This window comes from Pogona vitticeps, chromosome 1, assembly GCF_051106095.1.
Source record: "Pogona vitticeps strain Pit_001003342236 chromosome 1, PviZW2.1, whole genome shotgun sequence".
NCBI classification, from domain to species: Eukaryota; Metazoa; Chordata; class Lepidosauria; order Squamata; family Agamidae; genus Pogona; species Pogona vitticeps.
The window spans coordinates 147,126,302-147,138,834 of NC_135783.1; positions in this window are offsets into that span (position 1 = coordinate 147,126,302).

The window sequence follows — 12,533 nt, forward strand, 5'->3', positions numbered from 1 at the left end:
TCCAGGAGAAAGTCAGAAGAAGGTCTACATGTTCATCACTATGGTCTCATCATCATCATCATCATCATCATCATCATCATCAAACAACAACAACAACCTACAACCAGCTTTTACCATTCTCCCCACTGTTGTTCTTATGTGCAATCAAGTTGCCTCCGGTTTATGACAACTGTATAACTGATTTCCAGAATGCTGTGTCCTCAATAGCCCTGCTCAACAATTGTAAACTCGAGCCTGCGGTTACTTTAGGGAGTCAACCCATCTTATATTTGGTCTTCTTGTTTTCCTGCTGCATCCCACCTTTCCTAGCATTACTGTCTATTCCAGAGAATCTTGCCTTTTCGTGATGAGCCTAAAGTAGTACAGCCTTGGTTTCAACATTTTTGCCTCCAGAGATAGTTCAGGCTTGATCTGATATAGGACACACTTGCTCATCTTTCTGGCTGTCCAGAGGATCCACAAAGCTCTCCTCCAGCACCATATTTCAAACAAATCAATATTGTTCCTGTCAGCTTTCTTTTCTGTCCAGTTTTCAACACCCATACATGGTGAACAGGAATACAAGAGTGTGGATGATCTTGGTCTTGGTCTCCAGTGACACATCCTTATACTTGATGATCTTTTCTGATTCCTTCATTGTTGCCCTTCCTAGCCTCAATCTTCTTCTGATTTCTTGGCTGCCGTCTCCATTTGGATTGATGACTGAACCAAGGTAAACAAAACCTTTCACAATTACAATTTCTTGTCAATATTAAAGTTGTGCCATTCTTCAGTAATCATAATTTTTTGTCTTTTTAATATTCAACTGCGTATCTTAAATTGCATTTAAGGTATGCAGATGGTGTCATCTGCATATCTTAAGTTACTAATATTTCTTCCACCTATTTTTACTCCTCCTTCATCTGAATCTAGTGTGGCTTTCTATATGAAAGTGATATAAAATGCACCCTTGTCTGACAACTTCATCTACAGGAAACCATTATGTCTTTTTAAATTCTGTCCTAACAGTAGCTTCTTGTCCAAAATATTGTATCAAACCACACACACACACACACACACACACACACACACACACACACACACACACACACACACACACACACACACACACACACACACACAAGCATGGAAATGTCTGTTCCCTTCAGCCCTCAAAAATGTGTAAAATATATGATATGGCCCTCATGCAGAAAAGTTTGGAGACCTCTGCTGTATAATATGTCATCATTGTCACTTAATAATAATTACCTGCTATCAAATCAATTTCGAACTTATTGTGACTATTTTCAGGGTTTTCCAGGTAGACTATATTCAGAAGTGGTTTACCCTTCACTTCTTCTGCTTGAAGCTTTCCCAAGGCTACATAGGCTGGCTCTACTCACAGGAGTCACAGTGAGGGAACCAAGCTCCCAATCCCTGGATCTGAAACCAGACGATCCATCTCATGAACCTATCCAGCCAGCTTCATTGTCGCTTAATGAACTAGAATGTCATTTCATTTGTGCTATACTTGTAATTTTTTAGTAACTTTTATGGTTGTAGGAGTGTGACCTTGATAAATAGTGAAGGAAAAAGAGCAACAGGCAGTCAAGAGGAGAATGGGTTCTGTACCACAGTCTGGCAGATTACAGCTTTCCAATTAGTTTCTAAAAATAACTGGAAGGTAACTGTTTAGTTACTTTTGAGAAAAAGAGGAACTTCTTTCTGATAGTCATGGGCAATGACTGAACCCAGTGATGGATGCATCCAAAGGTAGAGCGGACGACCTCTTTTCTCTCTTCCTTTCTGCAAGCTTCTTTTCCATGTGTGTGTGTGTGTCTACCTCTCATTTTCCATTTCTGTGCTACCCTGTTCTTTCTCTTCCAAGCTTCTGCACATCGTCTAGGCTTCTGGGGAATTGATAGATCTCTCTTATAGATACCTGAACTAATAGTTTGCTGAAGGCCTTAGAAATAAGGTTGGGGCCGCATTTGGTCTTAGGCTACTAGTTGCCCACTCTTGGTATTACAGATTTCTTGTTGTTTAGTCGTTAAGTCATGCAACAGTCATAATAATTACTGTTGTAATTCTCGTGACCCCATGGACCAAAGCACGCCAGGCCCTCCTGTCTTCCACTGCCTCCCGGAGTTGGGTCAATTCATGTTGGTAGCTTCAATGACACTGTCCATCCATCTCGTCCTCTGACGTCCCCTTCTCCTCTTGCCATCACACTTTCCCAACATCAGGGTCTTTTCCAGGGAGTTTTCTCATGAGATGGCCAAAGTATTGGAGCCTCAGCTTCAGGATCTGTCCTTCCAGTGAGCACTCAAGCTTGATTTCCTTTAGAATGGATAGGTTTGTTCTCCTTGCAGTCTGGGGGACTCTCCAGAGTCTCCTCCAGAACCACAATTCAAAAGCATCAATTCTTCAGCGGTCAGCTTTCTTTATGGTCCAGCTCTCACTTCCATACATCACTACAGGAAAAACCATAGCTTTGACTCTGTGGACATTTGTCTGCAAGGTGGTGTCTCTGCTTTTTAAGATGCTGTCAAGGTTTGTCATTGCTTTTCTCCCAAGAAGCAGGCGTCTTTTAATTTCGTGGCTGCTGTCTCCATCTGATTTTAATAGAAAGCCTTTATTTTGGGATCTGTCTATTCTGAAATTTCTAAACAGGAAACTTCCAGGAACGTTGTGTCAGATGGCAGGCTTCTTTAACTGGAAACACTCATATGAATTGTTTTGGCCTGAAGGATCAGGTGATCGAGTTGTAGGGTCATTTCCTGGCTCTCCGTTCCCTCACCCTGGGCAACTTGCTACCAAAGGAGGTGGCCGTCATGTCTCTCCTCTTTGCCATTGAACACAAAGTCATCTGAGGTTCTCATCAGAGAACTTGGCACTCAAGATGGTCTGGATGTCATTTTAAAAAAACACTCTCTGCTCTTAAAAACCTGGAAAATGTATTCTTGAATCCTGGAACTGAAGACAGCATGACTTGCAAAGATGGGATTTAAATGTAGACTGCAAGGCTGCCTCTTATCGCTGCCCAGGGCAACCTGTGCATATCTATCGTGCTTCACTTACCACTGGACAAGTGGGGCCAGGATTTCTCCCTCTGCCCAATCCCATTCTCTGGCTCTATATATGCCGTGGGCGAACAATCTCATTTAGAGCTTCTGTTATGCAGAAAACAAGCCCTCCCACCGACACCTGGCCCACGCTTTCAGATTTCTCAGCCAACAACGGGGTTGAAGATCGGCCTCTTTGGCATTTAAGTCCTACATTTTGACAACTGTATCTCATGTCCGTTTGAAATAGGAATAAAAAGAATAAACAATATATTCAAAAATAAACAGATAAAAAGCACACAACCCCCCACTTCAGAACAAAGCAGAAAGGTCAGGTTGCAGAAAGCCCTCGACTCGAGGCCAGGTTGGCCCATCTAAGCCATCTGTCTGCTGGGAGGCAAAGATCTTAAAATTCTGGATACCTGGCAGTCCTTTGTTTAGTGAGTTGGGAGGCATAATCCAACTAAGGACCAACACGGGTGGTATTTAAACCTGTGCTCCTGACTCCTGTTTGCAGCCTGCATTTTGGAACTCAGTTTTAAGGAACAGTCCTGGCATGGACTTTCTTTCTTTCTTTCTTTCTTTCTTTCTTTCTTTCTTTCTTTCTTTCTTTCTTTCTTTCTTTCTTTCTTTCTTTCTTTCTTTCTTTCTTTCTCAGTCTGTTGAAGTCTAGCACAGATTGAAAGCTACCTTTTTTTCTGGTGGTCAAATAAACAGGGATGGGGGGACGAGTCGCAGGACTCACCGTTAAGTCAGACTTAAGTTGCACTTAAGACTTCAGTGACTTGACTCAGACTCAACTGTTTTTTTCTCTCTCCAGTGATCCTGACTTGGAACCTACCCAGCCCCCTACCTTTTTTCTGGAGAAAGAAGCTTGTTTTTTTCATAGTGACTCAGACCTGGGACTTGGGATTCGGGATTTGGTACCAAGGTCTCGGACTAGGGACGTGGATCCAACATCCCTTTGAATAAAGGTGTATCACCTGCCCTTGCTTTTGAATTGTTTAACAACCACAAATTTTTGTTTTTCCCCCGTCAGCAGACTTTTAGTAACTGAATGGGAGAACTGAGAAAGGTGTGTGGGATTCCTTTTGTTTTACTGCTTTCTCATGTGTTTGTATCTGTGGTTTTACATTTAAAATCATTCGTCTTTTAAAGATTGTCATATATTTAATTTTTAAAATATTATAACTTGTTTGTAATACAGTTGTGTTTTAAATTATACCTGGTTTGTTTGTTGCATTTTTTTAAAAAAAAATTTCTGATCTGCCTTGAATCCCTCACGTTGTGAGAAATGCCCTCGTGGAAATGGAATATATGTATAAAAATAAATTATGCAGTAATCCTGTTCACCATCTCCTCATAACAGGCAGCCATCCTTTTTGTTGTTGTTACATGCTGTGAAGTTGTTTCTGAATTACAATGACCCAATGAATTAATGACCTCCAACAGGGCCTTTCATTAAAACCCCTGCTCAGGTCTTCCAAACCAAAGGCTTTGGTTTCTTTTATTGAGTCAATTTATCTCCTGCACAGTCTTCCTCTTTTCCCCACAGCTTTCTATTTTTCCTAGCATTATTGTCTTTTCCAGTCATTTGTGTCCTTCCCCCTGTCCAAGGTATAATAACCTCTAAACTGAGGTTATTATACTTGTTATAACTCCTAAGGACAGTTTGGGCTTGATTATAGCGAGAACCCATTTATTTGTCTTTCTGGTGGTCTGTGATATCTGAAAATTGTCCTCCAATGCCACATTTCAAATGAGGCCTTTTCCCTCCTTTCCTGTCATCTTTCTACCTTGTCCAGCTTCCACATCCATGCACAGCAATCAGGAATGACCTAGTAAGGATGACCTTAGCTTTGGCCTCTGGTGACATACCATTACACTTGGGGACCTTTTATAATTCTCTTGTAGATGCTATTTTGAACATCAGTCTTCCTCTGATTTTTTGGCTGCAATCTTCATTTGAACTGATGATTGGACTGAGATACAGAATTTTTTTAACTGTTTCAGTTTCTGTATTATTGACATTCAAGTTATACAACACTTTTAGTAATAATTATTTTGTCTTCTTAACGTTAAGTTGTAATCCTGCTTTTGCACCTTCTTCGTTAGCTTTCTTCCATAGTTATTTCTAGTTGTGGCTATTTTCTGTCATTGGTACGGTGTCGTCTGCATATCTTATACAATGGTGCTTCGACTTACGACCGTCTCGACATGCGACCATTTCAAGTTGCGACCAGCTTTGGCTGCAAGTCGAAGCAAACTTTTGCGGCTGGAGCTGCGAGTTGCAAACAAAAGAGGCAGAGGGAAAAGGTGGGGAATTCAAATTACAGGACTAACCGCTGGCTGGTGAAAAGCTTCTTTGTAGCTTTTTCGCCCCATTGGTTAGAGAGTGTGTGTCAGAGGAGGCTTCGGACTGCCTGGCGGGGGTTGATTTTTTTTTCAGCCCCATTGCATTCCAATAGGGCTGGCTTTGTAGGGTTTTTTAAAAAAAAATTCCAGCCCCTTTGCATTCTGATGGGGCTGGCTGTGTGGGTGGGTTTGTTTGTTTTTCAGGCCCTTCCCGTTCTGATGGGGCTGGCTGTGTGTGTGTGGGGTGTTTTTTTTAATCCTCATTTCATTCCAATGGGGCTGGCTGTGTTTGTGTGGGGTTCTTTGATTTTCTTTTCAGCCCCAACACATTCTGATGGGGCTGGCTGTGTGTGTGGAGGGGTTTTGATTTTTCCCCCCCAGCCCTATCATGTTCAAATGGGACTGGCTGTGTGGTGGGGGTTGATTTTTTTTCAGCCCCATTGCATTCCGATGGGGCTGGCTCTGTGTGTGGGGGGGGGGTATTTTTTTTCTCAGGCCCATTGCATTCCAGTGGGGCTTGGTCTGTGGGGTGTGTTTTTTATTATTATTTTTCAGCTCCATTGTGTTCCAGTGGGGCTTGCTGTGTGGTGTTTTTTTGTCTTTTTTGATTATTTTTTTGGAACGGATTAATGGGGTTTCAGTGCATTTCAATGGGAAATGGTGTTTCGATCATTTCGAATTCCGACCATTCTTCTGGAATGGATTGAATTCGTTATTGATGATTCTTCCACCAATTCTCACTCCTGCTTCATCTTCCTTTTTTTAGGGGAGGAAATTCCATAACTGTAGCACCAATAGGATATGGCAAATTCTCTTCATCATCTGCCTTCTTTATCTTTGGTATTTATATCATTCTTATTAATCAAAGTAGTCAAGGAAACGAACACTATATTCACAATGAAACAAGCAGGAATTAGTAGGGCAAAGCAAAGTTGCATATAAATTTCCCTCTGTTTCTCAGATAATCTACTTGTCCTGCCCTACAGGCAGGAAAGGAATTTTCTGTTACTTTCAGAAGGGAATGAGAACAATACAAATGTTTGCATATGTCTGCATACTAAGCAAAATTATATTTATAGTTCTTTCAATTGTTTACCTTTCCCTTCTGACTATAAACATTCTCTTTTCTAGAGGCCCTGAGATCTGGGGGTCTGGAACATCAAGAAAAAAATTAAATAAGTAATTTTATTGCTCCTGCTCCTACTGTATATCCAAGGGCTTGTAATGCAGAAGCTGGCAAGCTGCCACTATGACAATAATGCCATTGTTATGACTAAAATTTTGCAAAGCTTGGAGGAGTAACACTCTGTCACACCAAAGTTCTAGAATGCCTGAATGCTGTAACATCAAAGTAGTGGAACGATACAGAGTGCAAATCATATGTATCACCTGTATATTTACACATTACAACACAAGCACATTTAACTATCAGGATTGTTATGCTACAGTGACCTTCCTTGGCTACAGAGCTGGCTAATTGTTATGTAATAACTATAGTAAACTATTGCTCAAGCCTCAATTTTAAAAGTACTTTCATTTTCAGGGCTAATTTTTTTATACTTCCCTCAATTATTTTAACACTCTACAGACACAACATTTCACATATTTACAGGCAGGACTCTCTAGGAAAGTAATTCTACAGCTGAAGGGTGCCACTGGAAGGATCCCCACTTCATTCCTTTGTGCTTGATTACAGAGCATGGGTAATATATGTGAGAAAAAAACTTCTTAAGATAATGATGAAACCTCAAGCTGTGTAGGACATTAAAATCAGTGCTTTGAATACAGCCCAGGAAAGAATGAAACTTAGGGAACAATCAGATGGCAAGAAAAGTGGGTGTCTGATTGCACCAGAAAGAGTTGTGTTGCTGGGAATGATTTGGGGATAGGCTGGAGCAATTTCCCAACAGAGTTGGTCTGTTGGGCAATTGCTGTAGCCCACACCCAAAAACTAGCAGCTTTACAGTTGGGCTGAAAGGGTCCAGCTTGGGCACAGATTGGGGTTGGGGGTGCAGCACTATTGCCTGTACGTCGTGTGATTGCCACAAGAGGTCCAAAATGCAAACGGTGTGCCTGTGTGATATAACCCTCAATGTGCATGAGAAAGAGTCAGTTCAACATGTTCAGAATATCTTTTACATCCTTAGAGACATTGTGTGTATGTGTGTTGGGAGGGAAGGGAGGCTTTTGCTCTTAAAATTAAGGAAAAAAACACCTTTCTGATAGAGGTCACAGTGCTTTTTGAAATGGGCAGTGAATGGCCTTCTTGGCTGCTGCTTGCCATCCTCCCCCCCCCCCCCCCGAGCACTTGGTGAATCAAAATCCAATAAAATGTTCTGGAAGACCCTTAATATTGGACTAAAGAGAACAGCAATCTTCTCTATTTGTAATTATCTTTTCTCATAAGAGGCACACATGGAATTTAATAAACTATATGATAAAGGCAAGTGATGCCTTCTGATAAAAAGGATTAGATGAAATAAGAACCTTAACTGCCTTCTGCTACTCAAAGGGAGTGAGGTATGAGGTAAAATGACTTGTTTTTCTATTACTGTTAAAAAGAAGACCAACATTTTGGATAACATGAGCCTACTATATAAAACAGTGTCACTTGCAAGACTGATGATGGTGATATAATAATTCATGGCTAAAAATATTTAATATTCAGATAGTATTGTTCTTAAGTCATCAAAATACTTCATGCAGATTATGTAAGGAACTCCTCCAACAAGTTCATAAATTAATCCGGACTCGAACGATATCTTTGGTTTCTTAGCTTTTATTTTAGCAGAAGTAGTGGTGTGCTTTTGTCATGTGAAGGATAGGTTATTGATCTACAAGACCAGTTGCGTCTTGTGACTATGAAGTGAGAAAAACGAGCTGAAAGCCATCAAGGAAGGAACACACAATGTACAATATATCTGGATATAGCCAGAGACCAAATCCCATAGAGAGGTTATAACATTCCTGCCTTCTCATTAAACAGCTGCCAATGAACTTTAAGATGGTGCCATAAAAATGCTCTTTCCCTGTCTTACTGATCTCTGGAGTTGTGTGATTCTAAAGGTAAGGTGGAAAATATAATATACGGTAGGCAGAACTTGGAAAAGTAAAATATTTTTGGCTTTGTCTCCTGTTGGCCATTGCTAGCTGGGGATTCTGAGTGTCTTTTTTTTTTAAAGGGACTTTTCCATCTTCTGGTTGTACTTTATTCCTCAGGGCAATCTGCCATCTCCTTCAGAAGCATCTTTTTTTTTCCAAAGCCTGTGAGTGAAAGCAAAACAGCAATATGATCAAAATTGTATAACAAATGGTTCCCAGCAGAGATTGTTCTTCAGAATCAGAGAGGCACTTGGTGTCATGAGTTGAACCAGACCATTAGAACTTCCGTGCACCATGCTGTCCCCTTGCTTTGTTCATTAGCTTTTGTTCATTTTGAGATCAGCTTTAAAACACTGGAAACGGTCACCCTAAGTTGGAACCCATTTGACTGCACATTATTCTTATAACATCTTGAGTAGAGAGCTCTCTGGAAAAGAAGCCAATACATTTAACCATAATTATTTTTATTTTGTAACCAAAATAATCTTGGTGCATCACCTTGTTCAGGAGGCAGTTAAGTCAGAGCCAACCAAAGACATTTGGCTCCTGAGGAAAAAGACAAGATGGCGACCATTCCACATTACAGAAGCTGCCTGGACTGGTAGGTGATGGAATGACATCCACTGCCACACTTGAGGCAATGGGATGGGATAGTCTGGAGGAACTCAGAACAGCCAGTTAGCAGGCCAGTATCTGTGCTAGGTGGATTGCTAGGTGGTGGCTACTTTATGTTTAATGTCCCCTTTTGGCTTTGTAGAGTCCTTCTGTTTCTGCTCTCCTCTGGTAAGGAGGGGAGCAAAACCTTTGTTTTGTTTTAGTTTATTGAGAAGTTTAGGTAAGCAGAAAAGGAATGCTGCCTTGAGGAGCAGCTCCTCATTTTTATGCAGCAGGGGAAATGTTACTATTTGGTGGGAGAGAGAGTTTGTTCTTAACTGCATACAATAAACGCGTAAGGGAAATTGAGAAACAATGTTTAAATTGCTAAAACAAAAAGTACATGCAAGGAAAAAAATTGTCTGTTCTGTAAGCCCTGGTTTTAGTGCTGGCTGGCTGGAGGGAGACTGAGAAAGCAGGGAGGGGAGGGGACTCAGGAGAAGGCGCTGCTCTTACTCAGTGAAAATTAGTCATCCGAGTAACTGAGTAACTCAAAAGAGATACCTTGAGCCTGTTCTTCACAGGAGAATTGTAGCAGGTTTCCAGGCTGAAAGTCGACTTCCCCGATCTACTTTTGAGGTAGGGCTGGGTCTACATCTGTTGGATTAAGGCACTGCTTCATCACAGTGTCCTAACACCACATCTGTTTCCCTCAGCAGATCTCTCAGGATATGGACACATGCAGGGCAGTACTGTATGTTTGTATTAATGCCCTCGAGTATTATCCTCAAACAGGTATTTAACACCTTTCCTCATGGCAATAAGCTTGCAGAAGATCATGTACTTCCAGGACCTGCGACTTACCTCAGTGCTGTTGAAGACTAGAGCCATCTTGCTTTGAAGTGGGCCATGACCCAAGCTGGGTAAGGATATTGCACCCCAGAATTGGGTGTGTGTGACACAACCTGCCCAGAGTAGATTTCGGTCTAGATGGGCAGGGTATAAATAAATAAGTAAACAAACAAACCCCTGCTTGGGTCAAGAGAGGTACTAGTAGCGTTGCCAACATTTTGTGCAATACAGGTAGGAGCAACAAAGCGCTACAACAGAGAAAGAGACATACACTCCAACACCAGGGGAAGGGGATTGTCAAAGGAGTGTGGTTCGCATTGGGGAGAGAAGGGTTAGCCTTTCCTTCCCTAGTAGAGATCTCCCTAGAAGATGCCCCTTCAATTAGGCTTTAAACAGGCTTTAAAACCTTTTTAAGGAACAGACTTTCACATACTAGGGAATGGAGAGCTGTGGCTGGTTTTCTGCTGGTTGATCTTTTACTGCTTTGCCATGATATTGAAATACTGTAGCTGCATATTGGCTTTTTTTAAAATCCAATTGTGTTGTGTTGGTCTTAAGTCTCCTTCAGAGCTTAGATTATAATACTGGAGAGGGGGAAATAGAAGTAGAAATATTATTCAGCCCCCTGTAGGGAAGCAGTGTTCTCTGCATCCAGATAGTGGCTGCTGAATGCTTATTAAACAACATCTATTCTTCAGTTTCTCTAGGCAACTCTGGGCTGCGCATCTAAATGCTGGGAAGCTCCTTATTAACTGGCAGCATCAATGCATTGACTGTCTCTGCAGTGGTTAGGCCTAATTATCAATCGGTCTCTGTCTTCTCTGAATTGTCTCAAAGAGAGGACGTTTCTTACCATCCACCCTAATTCTCCTTTTCTCTAGGCTTCCCTTACACAGTTCCTTTAATCAGGCTGCATTTGACATGCTTTATAAAACATTTACTGTTCGCTTGAATTCCTCCCAGGTTGTTGTGAAGATTTAAAATTTGATGCACCAAGTTGGGTTCTTGCCTCTCCAGTTAAGACCCAACTATGGCTGAGAACTGTAAGGGACTGCTGCCGTTTCCTATATCTTGAGTACCAAGTTAATGCATGCCAATATAGCTCTACTTCTTTAACTGAGCACCATGGAGTTTTAGCGCTTTTACAAAATTTCTTCCATTTGAGAGTTCCATCATTAAAAAGTGAAAATGTTAACCCTTCCTTCCTTCCTTCTAAAAAAGGAGAGCTGGTTTTAAGTAGGATCCAGTGGCCACCCCAATGGTGACTTCGGTGTGCCTATGTAGTTACGGATAAACATGGAAAACCTATTTTTTTGAACAATAGATCCCAGAATCCCACAGCCAGCATAGCTGGTGGCAGTGCATTCTGGTGGTTTTAGTCCAATAAGAACAACTTTTGAAAGAAATAGCTGTGTCATCATATCTGGACAAAAAGCAAAGCAAAACACACACAAACACAAACCATACACAGACCTTGTACTCTCCCGTACAATAATGGCATTCTTGAGTGGACTCTTTAACCCTCCACCACCAATGGAGGCTTTGGGGTGTGCACATCTCCTCTTGATTTATAGTGGCCAAAGTTTTACCAATTGCTTTTCAATGGGAGGTATGTTATGAGCATGCCTGGGATACTGGGACAACCAAAACATGGCAAAGTTTCCTTTCACTCTCTCTAGGTGGCACAACAGGAATTTTGCACAGGTGGGATGCTGAGTCCTCTCAGGCATTCTGGGGGCACATTTAGACCTCTGTATTGTGTACTTTTGTCCACCTCTGGCCAATTAACATACTTGTTATCTAAAAATAAAGAACAGTGCTGCCTTGCTAGACGATGATAATCTGTTCCACTGAAATCGGAAAACATTTCCCCATTGGAACGCATTGAAACCAGTTTAATGTGTTCCAATGGGGAAGAATCGTCATTGTCTAGTGAAGATCGGCCATAGGAAAGCCGCTTTGCAAACCGCTGCTCAGCTGTTTAAACTGCTGTCTTGAGAAGCTTAGGTCCCGAAAACACCTGTTTTGCAAGCACGGAGGGAGCTGTCAAAATCGTTGTCTAGCGAAAATTGGTTTGCGAAGCAGGGACCAAACATTGTCCAGTGAAATTCCCCCATAGGAATCACTGTTTTGCGAATCGCTATAGCGATTGCAAAAAGCCAATGTCTAGCGAAAAAACTGTCATGCGGGGTAACTGTCTAGCGAGGCACCAATGAATATCAAAGTCAATTTGCCATCAGAGATGGGCATGAACCACCATTTCAGTGGTCTGTGCCAGTTCATTTCTCATCCAAAGAGGTGTTTGATGCTTCAGAGCTGTGCCTCCTCAGAGGCATTGGTCCAGTTTCCCTGCCCTGCCTCCTCTAGGTGCTGCCTCTGAGTAGACATCTCCTGGAGGAGGAGGCAGAGCTTTGAACTAGGAGTTCGTGCCCATCTCTGTTCACCACCACAGGATTTCCCCCACTAACTACAGTATATGAATTATCCTCCCCAAAGGCTTGTAATGCCTTAAAGAGTAACAGTTTTAGTATGAAATAAGCTTTTTTGAAATTGTGTTCCAAGGTATGATTTTAAAGGTTGTCTCTT